The sequence below is a fragment of the Rhinatrema bivittatum genome, chromosome 17 (assembly GCF_901001135.1).
Source record: "Rhinatrema bivittatum chromosome 17, aRhiBiv1.1, whole genome shotgun sequence".
Classification (NCBI taxonomy): Eukaryota; Metazoa; Chordata; class Amphibia; order Gymnophiona; family Rhinatrematidae; genus Rhinatrema; species Rhinatrema bivittatum.
Genome location: NC_042631.1, coordinates 30,184,956 through 30,205,626, shown reverse-complemented (window position 1 = coordinate 30,205,626; position 20,671 = coordinate 30,184,956). Strand labels below are relative to the sequence as shown.

Here is a 20,671-nt window from a genome sequence, read left to right as displayed (position 1 = left end):
GACGCATGATTTTGACCGTCATAATAGGCATCATCGTATAGTGCTGTTAGACTTTATTACTCTGCCTTATATTTAATCTAACTCCCAGTCAGTCTTTAAAGCAGTGTTTTCTGTCTCGGTACTGGGAGCACACCAGGCCAGGTTTTCAGGATACCTGCAAGGAATATGTAGGAGAGACATGGGTCTCTAACAGCTATAAATCTATCTCGTGCATACTCATTGCAGGTATCCCGAAAACCAGACTGATTACCATAGGTGTGCCTTCAGGACTGGGTCAGGAAATGCTTCTTTGGAGCATTTGAAGACCATTTTCAGATGTCCTCCAGCAACACTGCCCTGGGATTGCCTGAACTGGTCAGATATTGGATGCCAAGAAGGGTCAGGCCTGGCTAATACCTGGATGGGAGACCACGAGGGAAGACTGGGTGTTATGGAGATTATAAACCACTGCAGAATCCCACCAAGAATGTCATGGTCCCCATTGTGGGACTGTAATCACCAAATCTGTAACATACAAGGTATTTACACTACCATCATTCAAATGTTAGAAAAAGACAACAGACTATGTTGAGCTTCTATGGAGATCTCATCATCCTGCAGCAAAGCAGTATCTTTAGGTAGTGGGATTAATGTTCTTGTGTATCAGTTGTGTCTTCTGCATCATTACTCTCTTTGAGCTGTGAACTCCATCTCGAGAGACCTGTGCATTGTCTTGGACGATAGTTCTGCAAATGTAAATAAGGAATCTATATATGGTTAAGAAAATCCAAAATAGTGACCACAGGTGACAGTCTGGTGAGAAGGCAAGGACCGAGAGAGAATAAAAAGTAAGTGGACATGAAAGGAATCAAAATCATTAATCCTTGTTTTGCAAAGTAGGGTCATTTTTCTGATTGTATTTCTGAATCTGAAAAGTGCTAGAAAGATTAGTTGTCATACAGTCTGACGGTGATTATTTAACTTTTATTTTTTATTTTTTACCTGTACCCTCCAAATATTGGGGGGTGATGAGAGGGCCCTAATACTTAGCTAAATTCTTTATAATGTCCAGTTTGCTTCCTTTTTATCTGTTGCTTACAGTTTTGATCCTATTCCCGAGTCTCCTTTGTTTTTGGATTGGTTTTTTTTTTTTTTTTTTAACACAAACAGTATTTGTGGATGTTTAATTACTGGATGTTCTGTAACATCCAGTAATTAAACAGTAATTAACAGCTTCCCAACCTTTTCACACCCAAGGCACATCTATAGTACAAAAACATGGTGTGGCACAGCACCCTCCATGGGGCTGGCAATGTAGACATATTTGTACGGCCAAAAGAGGAGCTAGGAAAGCACTGAAAAGCCCCACCAGTCTCTCTCCCAAATTTTAGAACAAAGTGAGAGGAGGGAATCCATCACGATGGATCAGCTCCCTCTATGTACAAGTGCAGGAAAAGGAAGAAGTCTGTATGATGTGGATAGCCGATTAGCTACCTTCAGGGCTGTGGAAGACCCTAGGTGGACTGAAGATCAAGATCAGGGCCGTGGAAGTCCCTGGGTGGACTAGGCAGTTGCCTAGAGGGCCATCGGTCTGGGGTCCAGAACGGCATGACTTCTCCTCCTTTACGCCTGCACAGCATGGAAGAGGAAGTGGTATGTCCGCGCAGGCGGGAAGAAAACACCATATAGCTGCGACCAGGAAGAGGCAGCATCAACCCAGACCCATGCAGAATTCAGCAGCAACAACAGTGTGCCCCCCCCCCCCAGCAGAGCAGCATGAGCCCCCATGGCCTAGAAAGATGACTAGTCCCATCTGGTGAGGGGGCTGAAGGAGGAGGCAGCCACTGGATTTGTGTTTCTGATGGGGAGGAAGTGAGTGAGAGAGAGCATGTCTGTATGTGTGAGAGTGAGTATATTCTGTGATTAAGCATGTGTGTATATATGAGAGAGGAGACAAATTGTGAGCAGCAGCTCCTCACTTCTCCCCTGCTAATCCCAGACAATCTCAGGGCATCTGGCAATAAAAAGATCCTAGGTATGGACAGCAGGGGATTTTTTAATCCATTTTAAGTATTGGGTGGTGTTTGTGTCTGCTGTTTTGAAATATTTATTGGTCTTTGGAAAATGTGTATGAGTTTTAAATTACTGGATGTTCTATTTGCCAGCTGCTTTGAAATATTCTTTGTATTAGTATGGTTTGATTTCTATTGATGATTTCTATTTCCTCATTTAATTGTTTTATGAGAAACTGCAATGTTTCTGTTTATCCATTGTGGTTTACAGTTCAATTTTTGTCTGCATTTTGTATTACTACCTTATAGTTAATTTATTCTGAATTTGGTGGGGGTCTGTTTGTATTTTGCATGTTTGACATATTCTGCTAGTGTGAAGTTCCGCATAGAGATCTATAGTGCAGATATCAGGAAAATGTCCCATATTTCCTTTAAAAATCCTTATCTCAGAATCAGACTTGATCAACAGGTCCCAAATTTGTCTCCAGGAACAAACTCTAAAAGTGGCAACGTGCCTTTATCATGAAAATCTGACATGAAACCAAATCTTCCTATGCAAAAAGTACATCTCTAAAAGTGAAATCTAAATATTCAGTTTCTGTCTCCCATCCTACACAGGGAGCTCATTATATATTTTCTCTGTTTCATTATGCACATACACTGCTAATCAATACATTCTTTGATTAACCATTTCCTTGCATCATATTCTAATGATGTCATCATCTCATAGAACCAGTCATGGATAGGGTTTATTCCTTCATCCAAAGATATACTGATTATTAATTAGTAAGATATAAGTTATAATATGCGCCTTTCCTCCATCTTAGATCTTATCCACCATTTTAGATCCAAGGACAAGATGTCCTTTTGTCCTCCATCTTAGATGGAGCATCATGTGATGTTTTTCACTTTTTCAACTGGAAAACATGTTTATCTCCTATAAAATGGGAACTATTGCAGTTTCATTTATGATCTAATACTCCAGGTGTGGGATTAAAATCTTGTTTTCAGACATTTATGACTTAATCCTTCATTTCTTAATCAGATCATAAGATTTGACACATGCAATAACAAATTGCTTAGCTCTGCTTTTTGTTCCACAGCACTACTCTTTGTAGACCTGTAGACTTGGCCTAGTAATGAAGACCCTAAGACACCCAGAGGGTTTTTTTCTATTCTAATTCCACTAAAGCAGCTTTGCTTTTTCTGTTTTCCTAATAGTATGTGTATTGGCAGTTTGGGGTCTGGTATAATAATTGCAATGTTGCCTTTTCATAAGTAGGGTTGTTAGTGTTTGAGTGCTGGCAGTTATTGAAGTTTTGATACGGAAGAATTACTCTATTGAAATTGTAACTGTTTACTCGTGGCTTTCTGAGTGTCAAGCCCATACCCAACTCACATTACAATAGATGAACTATCAGTTCTAAAGTTCTTTTTAACTATTTTTTTTTGCAGGGTTTTACAGCACTGCATGTAAATATAATTTACTGCACCCAAACCTTCAAAAAGAAATTAATAACCTGGCTCTTCAAACAGGCTTTCTCATAACACATCGCCACTCCTACACGCCAACCATTTCCCCCTCCTCTGTACATACTCCTACCCCTACCCTGTATATACTCCCCCCTCCCCCCATGAAAGTTATAATTGTACGCTATGTTGTATTTCTCCAGTTAACTTTTCCTCTACCTTTCACCCCCTCTCCTATCCGCTTGTCTCTTCCCTCCTCCTCTCTCTTAGATCCTCTTATTTAATCAATTAATTGTTTTATTGTAACTTTTTTTCCAATTTCGCTCCCTCTGCTTCCTTTGTTTTATGTAAACCGATGTGATGTCCATACGAACTTCGGTATATAAAAGTGTTTAAATAAATAAATAAGTGATATTTTTATGTCGGAAGACTGTACTTTAAATGTTTTTTGTTCCTATAAAATCTATTCTAAATGCATAAGTTTAATTGTGTGTGGGGAGAGTGTGAAGGGGAGGGGGCAAATGGCTGGAAGTTTTACCTAGGACATCTAATTCCCTTCTACCAGCCATGGTTTCCTTGGCTGCCGCTTGTGGCTGTCAGAGCTCCTTCACTTACTGCTGCAGCTCTTAACACTGAGAGTCTGCCACATCCGGTGCTCAGTGCATGCTCTCCCCTTCCTACTCAGCCTGGGGATAAGACGGATGTCGGAAGGACTCAATGACAGGGAAGATGAGGAGATGCTGTGTGAAATGCCTGTGGCGTGCAGAGCAGGTCCCAGCTATATGTGCCTTGTACGCTGTCCTTTAATTACGATACCCTGGGGCTCATGCTGTAGCTCGGAAGAGGAGGCATGTATGTTTACACATGTTTAAGAGCCATCACTAGTCCGTGTTGTTGCTGTGAGGTGCTGAGAGCAGAGCCCAAGTGGTGGTCTAGACCTCTGTGGTGATTTTTCTGTGGTACGCCTAATCAGTCTGAAGGCACACTGGTCAGAAAACACTGACCAGAGAATACGAGGGATCCACCTGTTGTTATAGCACTTTAGCCACATACTCTGTTTTGCCCTGCTTTTCCAAATAATGCATTTATTTCCTTGTTCAAGAGTCGGTCAGTTATCTCCTGCGTCCCTGTTTCCTTATGTTGCTGGTTATATAATGAAGCGGGTCCTTTGAAGTTCTTTGAGAATGGGAAGTAGTTGCACTGGCATGACCCGAGTTGAAGCCTGGGTTAATAGTCTGTCGTTCCCCCTTCCCCACTCCAACCCCTTTATCATATTATGTAGTTTATAAATGCTCTTATGATGTCTGAGTAAATACTGCGTTTCACTTTCAAGTGGTCCCTGCCAATGGTTGACTTCTGCTTGTCACTAGAATTCTCTTTGAAATGCATCTGCAGTATTTAACTTGGGGCTTCCTAGCGCCCTCTTTAATCATTCCTTGCAGGAGGTGCTGATCCGCAGCAGAAGATATAAAGATGAAAGAAATGGAGGGGGGGAAATGAACTGGAAGCTCTCCGACAGTTGACTTCTAATTATCCACTTCAGTTCATCTGATTTGCCTTGTCCTCCTAAATGAACATGTGTTTGGGGGTTCACTGAGGCAATAATTCTTTTTTTTTTTTTTTTTTATAACTGTTTGGCCTAAAAAATTTCATCCGTAGTAGATGAAAGGAAGAACTGCAGAGCTTTATCAGATTAATAAAAAAAAAAAAAAAAAAATCCTTTTTTTTTTTTTTTAAATTTTAGGTTACAGAAATGGAGATGCTGAGGCCCCTTCTTCGAAGGGCATCTTTGTGTCTAGTTAAAAAAGAAAAATTAAAAATGAAATCTGCTCCCTTGAGATTTACTGAAATGAAAAACCAAGTGCTGATGTAAGATCTTTATCACTTCTAGTAACTTTGAGTTGTAAAGATTTAATTGCAGCCACCTGTTCCTGCTTATATCTCATGTCGAGGTCCTTCCTTCCAGCACTTAATCTTCCTAGCTTGGGGGAGCCATAGCTTTTGATTAACTGCTGTTTATTTCCCCTTAAGAGTTTCGGCTGCAGAAGCTAGCACTTTGGTGTGCTGGATTTAATGTTCAACAAGTATCTGCATGGATAGTTATCAACAAGACAGCCTTGCCATGAAAATTCAGTATCTGCAAAGAGACACACTGGCCACTGGCTCAGTTACCTGCAGCCTCCTGGGAGAGCTCTGTATATCTTGTTTATTAGTTCGCTGAAAGGAAGACTAATAAAGACCCCTTGCCAACATTCCTGCAGGCAACAAAACAGCAGGAGATTATATTAGCTTGCAGAGCGCACATATACAGAGTGAGGTGAGCAGCTGGCCCCTTTCTCATTAGGAATAGGTTCAGCAAATCCTTTTGCGTGGTCCGGTATTTACTCAAAGCAAGGCTGCAGCTCCCTGTGTACAGAGGCAGAAAAACTAGGGCTGGATCAGACTGCCTCTGCTGGCCTGGGTTTACCCGGTAAACCTAATACATGTAGTTGAGGCCCAGGGGCATTGCTAGGTACATAAAAGATCCGGGGCTCAGGCCCATAGTTCTTTCCATCACACCCCTTCCAAATTGGCACTAACTGCCAGAACCTCAAACAGTAACAATCCTACCTATGAAAAGGCAATGCTGCAAATATTCCAGTCGGTCCTGTAACAAGCACCAATACACCTCCTTAAAAGACAAGCTAGGCTGACATAGATCCCTACACAGAAACTACTCGCTAGCAGAATACCTCACCTCGGTCACACATGCAGAATGCAGAACCTCACCAAATACAGAATAAAGTGACCATGAAGTAGAAATAGAAACATACAGACAAAAATTGAACCGGAAACAGGAAGAAGCCAAAGATTCTGCATGTAATGCAATGACGGAAAAACAGAACAATCATCATGCCTTCTAAAACATCCAAAAAAAAATAATCAAGAAATCTAAAACATCAAGTATAATAATAAAACCATGTCAATAAAAATTTCAAAATAACTTACAGAACATCCAGTAATTAAACATTCATAAAAATGTTTAAAATTTTCCCAAACACCAATCAAGTATTTCAGAACAGCAGACATATCAAATAACACCCCATAATTAAAACTAATAAGGATAAAAAGAAACCTCCCCCACTCTCCATACCTGGGAACTTTTGATTTCCAGTCATTCTGAGATTTTTGAGGATTAGTAGGATAGGAGAGGTGCAGAAACCTTTACTTCCCTCTCTCTTCCTCTCACACACGCATGCACACAGTGCATTGCTTCCCTCTCTCACATACACATGCACACACATACACTCTTCCCTCGCTCATGCGCATGGGTGCTTCCTTCTCTCATGTGTGTCCCTCTCTCGCGCACTTCTCTCTCACATGCATGCACACAAGTTCCCCCCCCTCTCTCATACATACACACACTCCTTCTCTCACTCGCATATGCTCTAGCCTCTTATGCTGGGCTTCTCTCTCCACTGGCTGTCAGGATAGAGCCCCCATCCAGGCTAATATCCTTAAATTCACTCTTTTAACCCTCAGATCTCCCTATCTCAGGTATACCACCCCTTCTCCCCAATTTGCTTCTTTCTCCCTCCCCAGGCTTGAAACTCCTTCCCTCCCCCCATCTCATGTCCTTGACCCTCCCCCCCCCCTTTGAGGTGCATGTTAAGCTTCAGTGGTGATGAAGAGAGAGAGCACTAATCTTCCATGCCCACTGAGGCTTGACACCTCCTCTCTCTGTCCTGACCTGTCCAGTAAAAGAAAATAACAGTGGCCGCCTTCAGTCACAAATAAATGGGAGGAATGGCTACCATAAGAAATAATGTATTTCTTTTGCACCACAGTGCTTAATACTGACTTTATTTTCCTCTTGAGATGAGCCATGGAAAACGGGTAAATGTCTCAAGGAAAATACCCGCCAAAACGCTGATGTCGCTCTGAGGGGGAGGCGGGGACCTTGGTAAAGAGATTTAATGACCTAGTGGTTTGAGGAAACCAAAAGAAGATACCCCATAACTGTTTCGGATTTCTTATGCATGTAAAATATAAATACTCTTTTCATGTCTCCTTGAAAAATATCTTGTTTGTAGAAGATTAAGTTATTGGGAACGTTTTCACCATGCTTCCTCTCTCTCTCTGTCTCCCCCCTTTTCCCTTGTTAAATATTTTCCCTTTGCTGCTCCCCTGCCCTTTCTGCCCTTGTCTGTCTTCCGTTGCTTCCCCCTGCTTCTCTTGCCCTTTTACTCCCCCTCCTGCTCTCCCCTTCTACTCTCCCTGCTATGCCCTTCCTTTTCCCCAAATCCTGCTCTCCTCTCTCCCTGTCTCCTTTCCTCTGTTGCTTACCCTTTCACTTTCCTTTCCTCCACTTCTTCCTTCTGCTTCTCTTCTTGCTTCTTCCTTATGCTAATTGCTCCTGTCTTTTGCCCTCCCTTCACCTTCCTGTTCTGCTTGCCCTACTGCAACTATTAGTCAGGGGCGGCAGAGCATCTTTTTGGTGGTTGGGAGCCAAGCCAACCAAGCTCTGCCCCCACCCTGTCCCAGTCTTCTCTGGCCCCTGAACCCACTCCTCTCTCTCTTCTCCCTGCCCCTACACACCCTATCCTTCCTTACAATATCCCTCTCTCTCTCTCTCTCTCTCAGCCCCCACCTCACCTTCTCTCCCTTTTTCTCCCAAACTAAGCTCCAAGTCTGAGTCTGACCCATCCCCTCTAGTCCTCCCCCTTTCTCCTAGGAAGTCCCCTTTCCCTCTCCCTTTCCCTTTCCCTCTCCCCTGCACTGATCAATAATAGGAGTCTGGCCTTGTCAGGCTGTGTCCTCTTTCTCCTCTGCCATCTGGCCCGACTGAACCGCGGGGCTGTACAGTGCCCCATGTGGTGTTCAAAGCTGCACAGGGGGGAGGACGCAGCCCCCCATGCACCATTGCTCTCTTCCTAACACGTGGGAGGCTGGAGGGAGTTTAAATGTGCTGCCGGCCAGCTTCTGCTTGCCTGACCTAGCCCCGGATGTCTCATAACAATTCGGCAGAAAGGGCCAGATTTTGCATCCCTTTCTGTAAAATCTGGCCAAAGTTGGTTGGGCCATGCCCTTTGTGGCCTACCCTTCTCCAGTGATTATGCTTTTAGCCATTTCTGTAGTGCTACCAGATGTACACAGCACTGTACAGAAACACATAAGGGACAGTCCCTTCTCTGTGGAGCTTACAATCTAGTGAGAACTCAAGCGGACTGCAGGGGCCAGCGATGTGGCGGCCGGACCCCTACTTTCTGCTGCCCAAGGACTGCGGTGCTCTAGGGGCGGTCGAGTCTGCCAGTTGTTCCACCGGCCCTGTCTGCTCTCCACCCCTAGGGGTGGTTATTGTTTGTAAAGTTGGTGGAACTCAGCTTGATGCCGGCTCCTCTCCCTTCCTCCTCCACAACTGGTCTTCTTGCCCTCCTCGTCCCACTAGCTCAATCTGTGTGATCTTCTTCTTTTTCCATGCAGGGGAAGCAGGGCCTCTCTCAAAGGAAATAATAATTTCTAGGATGAACGATCCTGGTTCCGAGGGTGGCAGGGGAGAGATTCAGGAGTGATCTTGGGAAATATTTCTTTAAAGAGAGAATAGTGTATGCATGGGACAGCCTCCTGGTGGAAGTGGTGAAGACAAAACCAGTATCTGAATAAAAGAAAGCACTGGATAACACAGCGGACCTCTGAGGAAGTGATGAGAATTGTAAAACTAAATTAGTTGGTTGGATGGGGCGTAGGTAGGCCATACGTTTCTCTGTTTCTCTCCCTTCAACGTGCCCCATAGTCTTTTTTTCCTTTCCCTTTAGCTCCGGCCTTCATTCTCTTTCCCGCATTCCCTCACCTAGCTTGAATCTCAGTCCTCTCCCTTCTCCCACCAGCTTGATCCCTGGTCCCCCTCTCCCTTCACACCTTGCTCCCTTTCCCTGGTCCCCCGTCTCCTCATTTGATCCGCAGTTGTTGACCCCCCCCATGCTATGATACCGTAGCACTGCCTTCTTGGGTTTTCTTTAGTTCTAAGTAGGTTCTGTTTCTGGTGGTGGCAGCTGTAATCCAAGCCTTCAGCCATAGGTGCTGCAGAACAGGAGCCCTGCTGTGTATGCTCCAAAGCTCTAATCCTTTCCCCCTCTTCAGTGCATCTGAAGAAAGATACAAGTCATGGTTGTAGACTGATGGGGCTTGCCATGTATATGCCCCATTGCATTTCTTCAGTAAGGAGCAGCATACAGTCATAAGATCATAAGATATGCCATACTGGGTCAGACCGAGGGTCCATCAAGCCCAGTATCCTGTTTACAACAGTGGCCAATCCAAATCACAAGTACCTGGCAAGTACCCAACCGTTAAATAAATCACACGCTACAATTGTTATTAATTAGTAGCAGTTTATAGATTTTTCCTCTAGGAACCTATCCAAACCTTTTTTTTAAACCCAGTTACAATAACTGCTGTAACCACATTCTCTGGCAATGAAGTCCAGAGCTTAACTATGTGCTGAATAAAAAAGAATTCTCTTTGATTTGTTTTAAATGGGCTACTTGCTAACTTCATAGAATGCCCCATGGTCCTATTATCTGAGAGAGTAAATAACCGATTTACATTAACTTGTTCAAGTCCTGGTAACTGCTACGGTAATGTATAATTGAAGGTGGTAAAATGTGGCATCAATGCACATGAGCCCAATAATACAAAAGATGCCACCACTCAACCCTTAAATTTATATGTATGACTAGTCAAATCTCAATGGCCGCATACCAAAAATTCTGCAGCAGTTTTGGAAAAGCTTGAGAACCAAACCCATGATGTGATCCTCGACATTTCATGGCAAAACCTATCATATAAATACGGCCCCAGAAAGAGGAAAGATAAGAGGGGGGAAGCTGCTGGACTGTACTGGCAGTAGCCAGAAAGCAGACTCGATGATTGCCTATGGGATCAGCTTGCCCTGCTCTTTGTTTCCTTATCAGGCGCATTACACTATTGAATAATGCATCCTGTAGTGATAAAATCATTAACTGATCCATTGATTAGATAAGAGATTAGGTGGAATTTCCAATGCGCTGGTGGCGAGGCCGGGGTTATCAGCATGTGCAGCAAATCTCACTGAATTGCTCATGTGGACCGTTTTGTCCCAGAACTATCCAAGTGGCCATGAACAACCCAAAAGACTTGTTTAGGTCTAGAATGGGCCCTGTGGCTCAAAATGACCTGGTATAATCCTTATATCCTGTTTTGGCCTGGAATGGGCTTTAGTACCTCAGAAAGGCCCACGTCACTTGATTTGAATAGAAATGGCCAACGTGGCCATTTCTATTCAAATCTCACCCATTTTAGCATGGAATGGGCCACACCGCCTGTTTAAATCCCACAGTCAGGGTACTTAAAGTGAACTTCAGAACCACACAAAAATGCAAATCACTTGTCATTAAGATGATGAAATATTTTGGAACCAACAGAAAATGACTTAATAAATGCATTGGCTTTCTTACCATTATCAGGCATATGCCCCTTGAAACTGTAAAGCTTTACTTCCTCTGTTACCTGTGTAAGCCCCCCTCTCTACCCCATTCCTTCACTGAGCTGTAATTTTAATGTAACCTACAACTTCCTCGTATATACACATAACCTCACATCCAGCTTACGCTGCACAGTTCTATGCCAGTGTGATTGTGCTGTCTTTTCATTAACCTGATGAAGAGAGCATAGCTCTTGAAAGCTAGTCACACCTTTAGCCCAGGTTTGGCCGCACGTTTTTGATGCCCTATTTTTACCCCTTATACAGTAAGGGGTAATAGCGCGTTGAAAACGCGCAGCCAACCCCCCCGAAACTAATAGCGCCCGCAACGTGCAAATCCATGTTGATGGGCCTATTAGTTATTCCCGCGCGATACAGAAAGTAAAATGTGCAGCAAAGCTGCACATTTTGCTTTCAGAAATTAGCGCCTGCCCAAAGGCAGAAGTTAATTTCAGCCAGCACAGGGCAAGTGTACAGAAAAGCAGAAAAAACTGCTTTTCTGTACACCCTCCGACTTAATATCATAGCGATTTTAAGTCGGAGGTCCCAAAATTAAAAAAATAAAAAATTTAAAAAAAACAACTTAAAATCTGCTCGCAGGTTGGAAGATGGATGCTCAATTTAGCCGGAATCCGTTTTCCGAACCCGTGGCTGTCGGCAGGTTCGAGAACTGACGCCGATAAAAATTGAACGTCAGCTGTCAAACCCGCTGACAGCCACCTCTTCTGTCAAAAAGGAGGCGCTAGGGTCGTGCTAGTGTCCCTAGCACCTCCTTTTACCGCGGGCCCTCATTTAAATACTCGATCGCGCGCCCAGGAGAGTGGCCTGGGCGCGTATCGGGAGAGTGGGCGCTTGCCTTGGAGCGCCGGCTCTCCCGTGGTTTTTACTGTATGGGCCCGATAATTAGGACTAACATTCTCCTTAAGGTGTGCGGGAGACTGCTGATGTGTTTTCCCCTACCACGCGTGCTCCAGACATACCGCGGTTTTAAGCCACACAGGGCTGGCCACTCCCACAGACTAAAGGGCTTAAACCATGGGATGTCTGGAATGTGCTTGATGGGGGTCTCCTGTGTACCTTAGAGGGGACTTTGTTGAGAACTCAGTCATTCAACATAGTCTATAGGCCATTTTATGGCCATTTTATGTCCCTTCTGCCTTAGCGGAACATCAGGTAGACTCGCTGCTAACTTCAGGTACAACGGGTCTGAAATCTTTGTAAGTGTCTGCAAATTGTTCGAAAGTGGAACATCCTGGGCCAAAGGCCAAATACGGTCTCCAGGTCGCTTTCCACGGCAAATTGCACGCAGAATGCAATAATTGTTGGCACAGCTCAAGAACTCCCCAAAACGTTATCTAGATTGATGTTCGCATAGAAAATCCTCTAGAAGAATAATCAATGGCCTTGGAAGAAACCTTATTGAAATACTAGAGAAATAAAGCTGTATTATGTACGAGCATAAGACACGGCCAGATCACACCCTTTTGATGTTTTATACATGTTAAAATAATGTATTTACTTTACACGAATGTACAAACTGCCAAGGTGGAGTCAAAATGGCTAAGCCATTCCTTTTGTCTGTTTTGGATGGAAGTTGCCTCTCTTTGGCCTTTTAGGACTGGTATATATCATGATTGATGTTCAGTAATTAAAGCTGACTCCAGCTGCTCAACAATTCAGGGGCACAGGGCTCCTGCTATCTCCCAACAAAGAAGCCCTTTCCCGTCTCGCTAGCATCTTAAATTATTTGTTTTGGACACCACGCGAAGTAATAAATGCAGAGACTTTTCTGGCTAGTATTTAAAAAAAAAAAAAAAAAAAGTTCCACTTTCTTCAGTATTTCACTGCCATCAGATTTATGAGCTACTTGGGTTGGTTCCAAAATTAAAATTAAAAGCATAAATAAACATTTCATTTCTATCATAGAGTTTGTTTTATTGATGGAAGCTGGAACAGAAGGGTTGTGAAATGCTATCGGCTTTATTGTTCCAGTAGACTGTTGGGTCTTAAATAGGTGTTATCTTAATAAAGAACAAAATAAAAGAACAAACTGTATTTTAATGCTGAGTTATAAACATTGCCAGGAAAAGCTAAGAAGGAATTTTTATAAGGTGAACTGTAGCCAAATGGCATTAAAATTTAATGAAACTGTGTAAGAATAAAGGTGACAACTGTTTATTTTAAATACTACAATCTGTTTTTATAGCTTAAAGAACATCCTTCACACTCAGTCCGATGCAAAGAATGTTTTTCCAAAGAAAAGACTGTGTTGCTTTAGATTTAGAAAAGTCTCGTTTAAGTGGACTATCTGTATAGCAGGCAGTCTCTTAAACACAAAGATTACATACAGAATCACAAAACCATGACGGCAGAAAAAGACCATAGGGCCTATCTAGTCGAACCATTCATACCAACTGCTTCACCCTACAATCCCTACCACATCCTCGGAGGATATCCTGTGCTTGTCTCATGCCTGCTTGAATTCAGAAACTGTCTCCACCCCTTCAGCCTGGAGGCTGTTCCTTTCATCCATCACCCTTTCTGTAAATAAATATTTCCTTAGATTAATCCTGAGTCTACCTGCCCTTCACCCTCATCCTATGACCCGTCGTTCCAGAGCCTCCTTCCTATTGAAAAAGGCCTGCCTCCTGTTCTTTAATACCCTGGAGGTATTTAGAAGTCTGTCATGTCTCTTCTATCCCAACTTGTAGGATATACATACTGTATCTTCAGATCTGTCACCATATGCTGTATAATGAAGATCGTTGGCCATTTTAGTGGCCACCCGATGGACCTAGACCATCCAATTCATATCCTTTAGAAAGTGAGATCTCTAGAATTATACACAGCGTTCCACATGAGATCTCGCCAGGGACTTATACAAGGGCAATATCATCTCCTTTTTTCTGCTGACCACCCAAGCATTTCTCAGTCTTTTGCTGTCATCTTATCCACCTGTTTGGCTACCTTGAGATCATCAGATTCTCCTCTTGTTTAGTGCACAGAAGAATTTCACACCTTATATTCTGTACCTTTCCCTTTTTGCAGCCCAAATGCATAACCCTCCATTTTTTTAGTATTAAATCTTAGCTGCCAGATGGTAAACTATTCCTCAAGCTTCACTAGATCCCTCAAATTTTCTACACCTTCCTAGGCATCTACCCTTTAGCCTATTTTGGTATCTTGCAAAATGTCAAGCCTTTCTTGATATGAACATATTGAAAAGAACTGGTCCAAGGACCAATCCTTGTGGCACACCACTAGTAGCGACACTTTCCTTCGAGTGAACTCCATTTACTAGTACTATTTCTCACCTCCCACATGAGTTTCTAACCCGGTCAATACCAAGAGTGCTCAGTTTATTTATGGTCACCTGTGTGGATCTGTGTCAAAGATCTTACTGAAATCCAAGTACATTACATCTAATCCTTTACCATGACCCAACTCTCTGGTCACCCAATCTGATGAAAACCATGTTGCTTCAGATCCTTGCATAATCATTGGATTCCAGAAACTGCACTATCCTCTGTTTTAGCAGTGATTCCATTAATTCATTCACCACAGAAGTCCAGCTAACTGGCCTGTTAGTCCCAGCCTTCTACTTTCTTCCACTTTTGTGAAGAGGAGCTACATCTGCCTGACTTGAGTCCTCCAGACTACTCCAGACTCTAAAGCAACTTCAAAAAGGTGAGCAAGCAGAGCTGCCAGAACTACTTAAAACCCTCTGATCCATCTTGTTGAGCCCCACCACTTTCATCTAATTTTAGTTTAGCTAGATCTTAACACAAACAGTTCTACTGAAAACAGGTTTATTTCCTTTTCAGTCCTATTTGTGCCCATTTACTGTGGTTCTGCTTCTAGCCCTTCCTCGGTGAACACTGAAAAATATTTAAGTAATTCTGCTTTTACCTTGTCGGCTAATATTGCTCCTGGGGGAATTATGTGCAGTGCAAAATTCCCCTCTGCAGAATTGTAATGTTCTGCGCAGAATTTGGAGAATAAACCCGCAGCTGAGAACAGAGCCCCATCCTCCTCGCGGCTGCAAGTGGAGCCCAACCCGCTCAGGGCCAAAGATCAAGAGAGGTCCAGCAGGCTGCAAGCCGAGCCCATGCCTCTCATGGCTGAAGGCACAGATGAGAGAGGCCTGGGATAGCTGCAGGCCAAGCCCATCCTGTGTGCTGCTGAAGAAGACTGATAGAGCAAGAGAGGAAGTGTGCATGTGTGCGTGCGAGAGAGAGAGGGAGCCTGTGTGCTTGAGTGAGTGAGGGTGTGTGTTTGTGTATAAGAGAGGGAGCCCTTGTGAAGAGGTATGTGTGTGAGAGAGAGGGAACCTGTGTGAGGGTTTGTGTGTGTTTGAGAGAGGGACATAGGGAGCCTGTGGAAGGGGCTGTGTGAGAGAGGGGTCAAACTCTGAGCGTGGAGGGTTAGGGTTGGAGATAGAGTGGAAGGGTTTAAGCCCGGATGGGGACAGGAAAGAGTGGAGAGCAGGGGAATTGGGGGCCTGAGAGGGCAGAGTGAAAGGGTGTAGCCAGGGGAGTAGGGAGAGAGGGTGGATTGGACACTTACAGTGTACTTCTATTGGAATTCTACTCAAAATATTTAAAACTCTTATCTTTGAGCAATGACTTTTCTGTATTACATTTTTAATTACTCAAAGACTGAAATATGTATTGTGTTATTTTGACCAATATAAAGGTTGCAGAATTTTTAAAATTTTGTACACAGAATTCCCCCAGGAGTATAATACTCCTCTGGAATCTCGCAATGCTTTTTTTTTTGCACTTCCTCCTATCACTGACATATCTAAAATAAATAGTCTCCCTTTTTTACCACGTTTGCGATTTTTTTTTTCCCACTTACACCTTCACTTTTCCAGCTGCTTCCCCAGCCTCTCTTTGCTTTTCCAAATCTCATTGCCTGTCGTCTTCTTTCTGCCGTCTCTTGCAGTTTATGAACGCTAACCTTCTTTTCCTTACATTTTCTGCTTGTTACTTAAGAAAACCACAGCGGCCTCTCTTTTCCCTGGCACCTTTATTTACTTTCCTAACTAAAAGGACAGTTGCCCTTACAACATTTTATTTATTTATTTTAGATTTAGATTTTTATATTGCGCTTTTCGCACTTTTTTCTTTTCAGCGCTTCAGAGCGGATTCCATTCAGGTACTGTAGGTATTTCCCTATCCCCAGAGGGCTCACAACCTAATTTTGTATCTGAGGCAATAGAAGAAGGTCAAGTGACTTGCCCAAGGTCACAAGGAGCGACGGTGAGACCTGAACCCTGCAAGCGGAGTTTGTAAGCACATACAGGCCGATTCAGTAAGCTCCGCGGGAAAACGGACGCTCGGTGGTGAACGCCCGTCTGTTTTCCTAACCTGACCATCCGGCACATTTTTTTTAATTATATCTTTATTTAATTTACATTTTTGGTTCCTGACTTGATATCACGAAGATATTAAGTTGGAAGGTGTACAGAAAAGCAGTATTTTCTAGACTTTTTTGGGCTGCACATTTTCTTTCTGTATACTGGGTGAATTTCTAATAGCCTCATCAACTTGCATTTGCATGTGATAAGTGCTATTAGTGTTGGGGGTGGGGGGGGGGTTGGATGTTCTTTTTCGACGTGCTAAACCCCTTAAGGGGTAGTGGACGCGCGTCCAACTGTGGTTAAAACAGTGCGCTCAGCCGAGCACACTTTACACTATCGGCCCATTAACGTTTAGGAGGAAATAGTTTTCTTTTTTTTTTTTTTTCAGTTATATCTTTATTGGTTTTTCCAAAATTAATACAGAAACAATAGTAAGGTTACATAATGATTCAACCAACAATAATAACTCTATAATTCTTCCTTATTATTTTATCATTAATCAGAAATGTTACCCATTATCATAAATACAAACTGAGGCTCGGAAATAAAGGGAGCTATATAGGGAAATAAAGACAACTTTCTTCTATTAGTATCATCCACAGTTAAGCTCTGAATACTAATTTACTATTCACTAGAAAGTGGGGAGGAGGTGACTATTCTCCTTTGTTCGATAAAGTTTTTCAATTGATCGGGTGAGAAAAACACAAAAACATCCTGTTCTTTTTTTTTAACATACATTTGCAGGGAAATCTCAAGGTGTAGGAAAAACCCATAGTAATCGCCTCCTGCCGGAAGACCAAAAACTCTTTTCTTTTTTTGCTGTGTAGCATATCATAAATCTGGGGGGGGGGGGGGGAAATAGTTTTCTAACATGCGTTTGTATAAGCTTTAAGTTTTTTCTTATCCATAAGGTAACCAGTGAAAACAATTTTGTGAGTTACAAACAATTTTGTGAGTTACAAAAGAGGAATGGTTTCAGCATTCTTATAAGCTGAATGTGTTTGATAGGCATGCTTAAAGCAAAAGGGTCTTGAATTCGTTGAGGGTTGTTTTGTGTGTTAATGGGCTTAAGCAGAGCATACCTTCAGGACAAATTCTTCTGAGTAACATGGAATATCTTATAAGAAAAAAAAATTGTTCCGGTTGTTAGGTGTGTGTTTAAGCAGATTGTTCCTATAATAATGTTCTGAGCAGCAGAAAGATGGAAAACTGGGTGTTCTTAGAATTGTAACTTTTGTATAATGGGCATTCTTAGAAGTAGACTGCTTATATAGCAGTATTTCTTAGAAGTGGAATGTTCATATGACAGGAGTTCTCAAAAGCTTTGTTTAACAGTCATTCTTAATAGTGCTAAGCTCAATGTTCCTGTACACGGGGGTTGAGGGTTGCAAGTGGAATGCATTGTATGAAATAAAGGAAATCCACCATAATAATCTTCAGTAGACATCAGGGAATTACAAGCCGGGTAACTCTATGGTGGAATACACATAGGAAACATTGTTAATGTAGTAATTCAGACAGAGAAATGCCCGGTAAGCTCCGCCTGCTCTGGAGACATCTGTTGACCTGCAGATCTTAGAGCCCTGCATTCAATTTCATCACTCTAGTAATTTTTTTTTTTCTTCTTAATTCCTTTCAGGGTTTTTTTTGTTTTTTTTGAGACAAACAAGACATACTTAGGAAAAACAAAGAGTAATACCAGAAACGGGAAGGACTGAATGGGACTTCCTGTTCTTAATGAATGGTGCACAGCAGAGTTTGTTCTACGATTTTGTTTACTGTAGCTGTGAAATTAAAACAATGTTTTCTAGACAATGGAAGGCTTGAAGCAGCTTGTTAAGTTCTATATCATTTTGAGGCATCCTTCTTCAACTTTGCATTTGATCTTTTAATGAGAGATTGCCTTCTATCTTGATGGTGAATAGGGGAAATTTAAAAAAGAGAATGAAAAACTCTGCAGGTGTCAAGTATCACTTGCCTTTTTTCCTAGGGACTGTTGTAAGTTATGTTTTAAAATTCTAATGCTATGGGTGGCTACCATGTTGTGGCATCAACAGTTCTGTTGCTTTTGTCCCACTCAATAAAAAATATTGAACATAAAATTCTAATGCTAAATCTCTCAATCATACAGAATGAAGAAGAACTTAAAAAGTAATATGGAAAGGTTGTAGAGGAGCTGATTAAGGAGCAGACAGAGGCAAGTAAAGAGAGTTGAACGTCTTGCACTGGGTCTCTCATCAACCTCACTTGAAACTGATCAAAACCTTTGCTGTTGACCCATATCATCTACCTGGTGAATAAGGCTAAATCATTCAATTGGATTTACCATTCCTGTTTTCTTGCATCATGTAGTGTAGCTGGGTTTAAAAAAGGATTGGATAAGTTCTTGGAGGAGAGGTCCATTACCTGCTATTAATCAAGTTTACTTAGAAAATAGCCACCGCTATTACTAGCATCAGTAGCATGGAATAGACTTAGTTTTTGGGTACTTGACAGGTTCTTATGGCCTGGATTGGCCACTGTTGGAAACAGGATGCTGGGCTTGATGTACTCTCGGTCTGACCCAATATGGTATGTTCTTATGGAAATTCTCTCTTTAGGGGTCATATCATGCTATCCTTGCAGGTTTGAATCGAATACCCCACCTTTATTTTGTCCGGAATTCTCACATAAGCTTGCAATTTTCCTGCAGATTGGAGGTGCCAATAGACGTACTATGAATGATGAATAGCTGTTCAAAGTATTTTTATATCCTCGGGGGGGGGGGGGGGTTATAACAATTTCCTAACCAAAAATAATTGCCTAGACTGACATGCCCTCTTGAAGAAGCACATGACTATGATATAGCATTAGGTTTTCAGGATTTTTAGTTTTTTGGCACTGGGTGCAGTAGCACTGTAGCAATGCTCCAATCTGTCTCTCTCTGGAGGCACAATAACTTCTGGCACACTACGCCGGTTGGTTCAAAACCTAGGGGGAAGGTCTTACATGGTCCTACAAGGTATGCTGGTGAGGTTCAGATCATTTTTAATAAGCTAACATTGTAAAGCAGTAGAAAATTCATGCATTTCTTCCTTTTTTTTTTTTTTAAATTATTTTTCCCCCTTAACGGTAAGTCTGCCTCTTGTTTCGGTGACGAGTGGTGCAGGGGGGGAATTAGTTTCGTATTCCTTGGTTTCGCAGAACATTTACCTTGAGTGTCGAAAGAAAAAATGGAGTTCCGAGATGGAATCAAAGCGAGGGCAACTGCAGAGTTGCTGCTCAATTGAATGGTGTTGGGAGCTTCTCCTCTTGTTTCAGGAGGAAAGGCTCAAGTCCCTTACTGAAGGAGTCCTGCCTACATTGGTTCAGGTACCAATTCAGGGAACAGCCCAAAGAATGCTGTTGCTAGGGAGGAGTTGGTGAACAAAACCTCTAGTGTGTGCAGGTTGCAGTTTGTTGTGATTTTTGGACTATATATTGCCCTCTTGATGTTCTGTATAGACTGCATCAGAAATATAATTTGCCAAACAATTTTTGTGCATCAAGTGTCTTGGTAAAAGATTTTTTTTTTTTTTTTTTTTTTTAAAAACCCCAACTGGTGTGTTGTGTGTTTTATTTTTCCACCTGTGTTGGGACTTTGTCAGAAGACCTCAGGAGCCTAAGGGCCTTGAAAATCTCTAATTAGGAAAGGACCCAAGGGAGCCATAGGTTGCAGATTTACCCCTGAACTCCTAAATAAAGCAGGGGTTACACAGAAATTGTATTATATTCTGGTTTCACATGCTTGGCATTGCTAGATTAAATTGATTCTTTTGCGGTGGCAGTGGTGGTGGTCCAGTAGTTTCTTCCTCCCAACTTAAATGGGGCAAGTTCTCGCTGCATGAGCTGTTTGCAACTCAGGAGTTTTCTCCTATTTTATACCTAGTCCAGTCATTGCAGTAATAGTCCTTGGCAGGTGGCCATGCACCAGGGACGACTCCTGCAACCCCCGCAATCCTGGATCGAAAATCTGACCATCCTCCTTTCTCCCACAGGAATGTCCTCTGTATTTCTTGTCGCTTGATTGCTCCATTCTCTCATGAAGTTTGCCTTCGCTCAATCTCCTCCTCTCTTCCTTGCTTTGCAAGCTTTCATCCCCTGTGGAAACCAAAAAAAAAAAAAATCTGCTAACCAAACCCTCCAAGATGGCAATCATGTGTCTGACATACAAAATAATATCATGTTTGGATGACTGATGCTTTATAAATTCACCTTATTCTCATTTCCAGTAATGGGCACCTCTTAAACTGTCTTGTATCTTTTAATATATAGAGCACAGTTCATCCGTACAAGATCCAAGCAGACTTTCAATTTAGGGATTTG

The 20,671-nt window shown here is 42.4% G+C and overlaps 1 protein-coding gene across 10 annotated transcripts in view; it reads left to right on the top strand.

Moving 5' to 3' along the window:
* KCNQ1 (potassium voltage-gated channel subfamily Q member 1) overlaps nucleotides 1-20,671 on the top strand; it is a 640,238-nt gene that overhangs the window by 246,428 nt on the left and 373,139 nt on the right. The gene's annotated exons all lie outside the window — the stretch shown is intronic.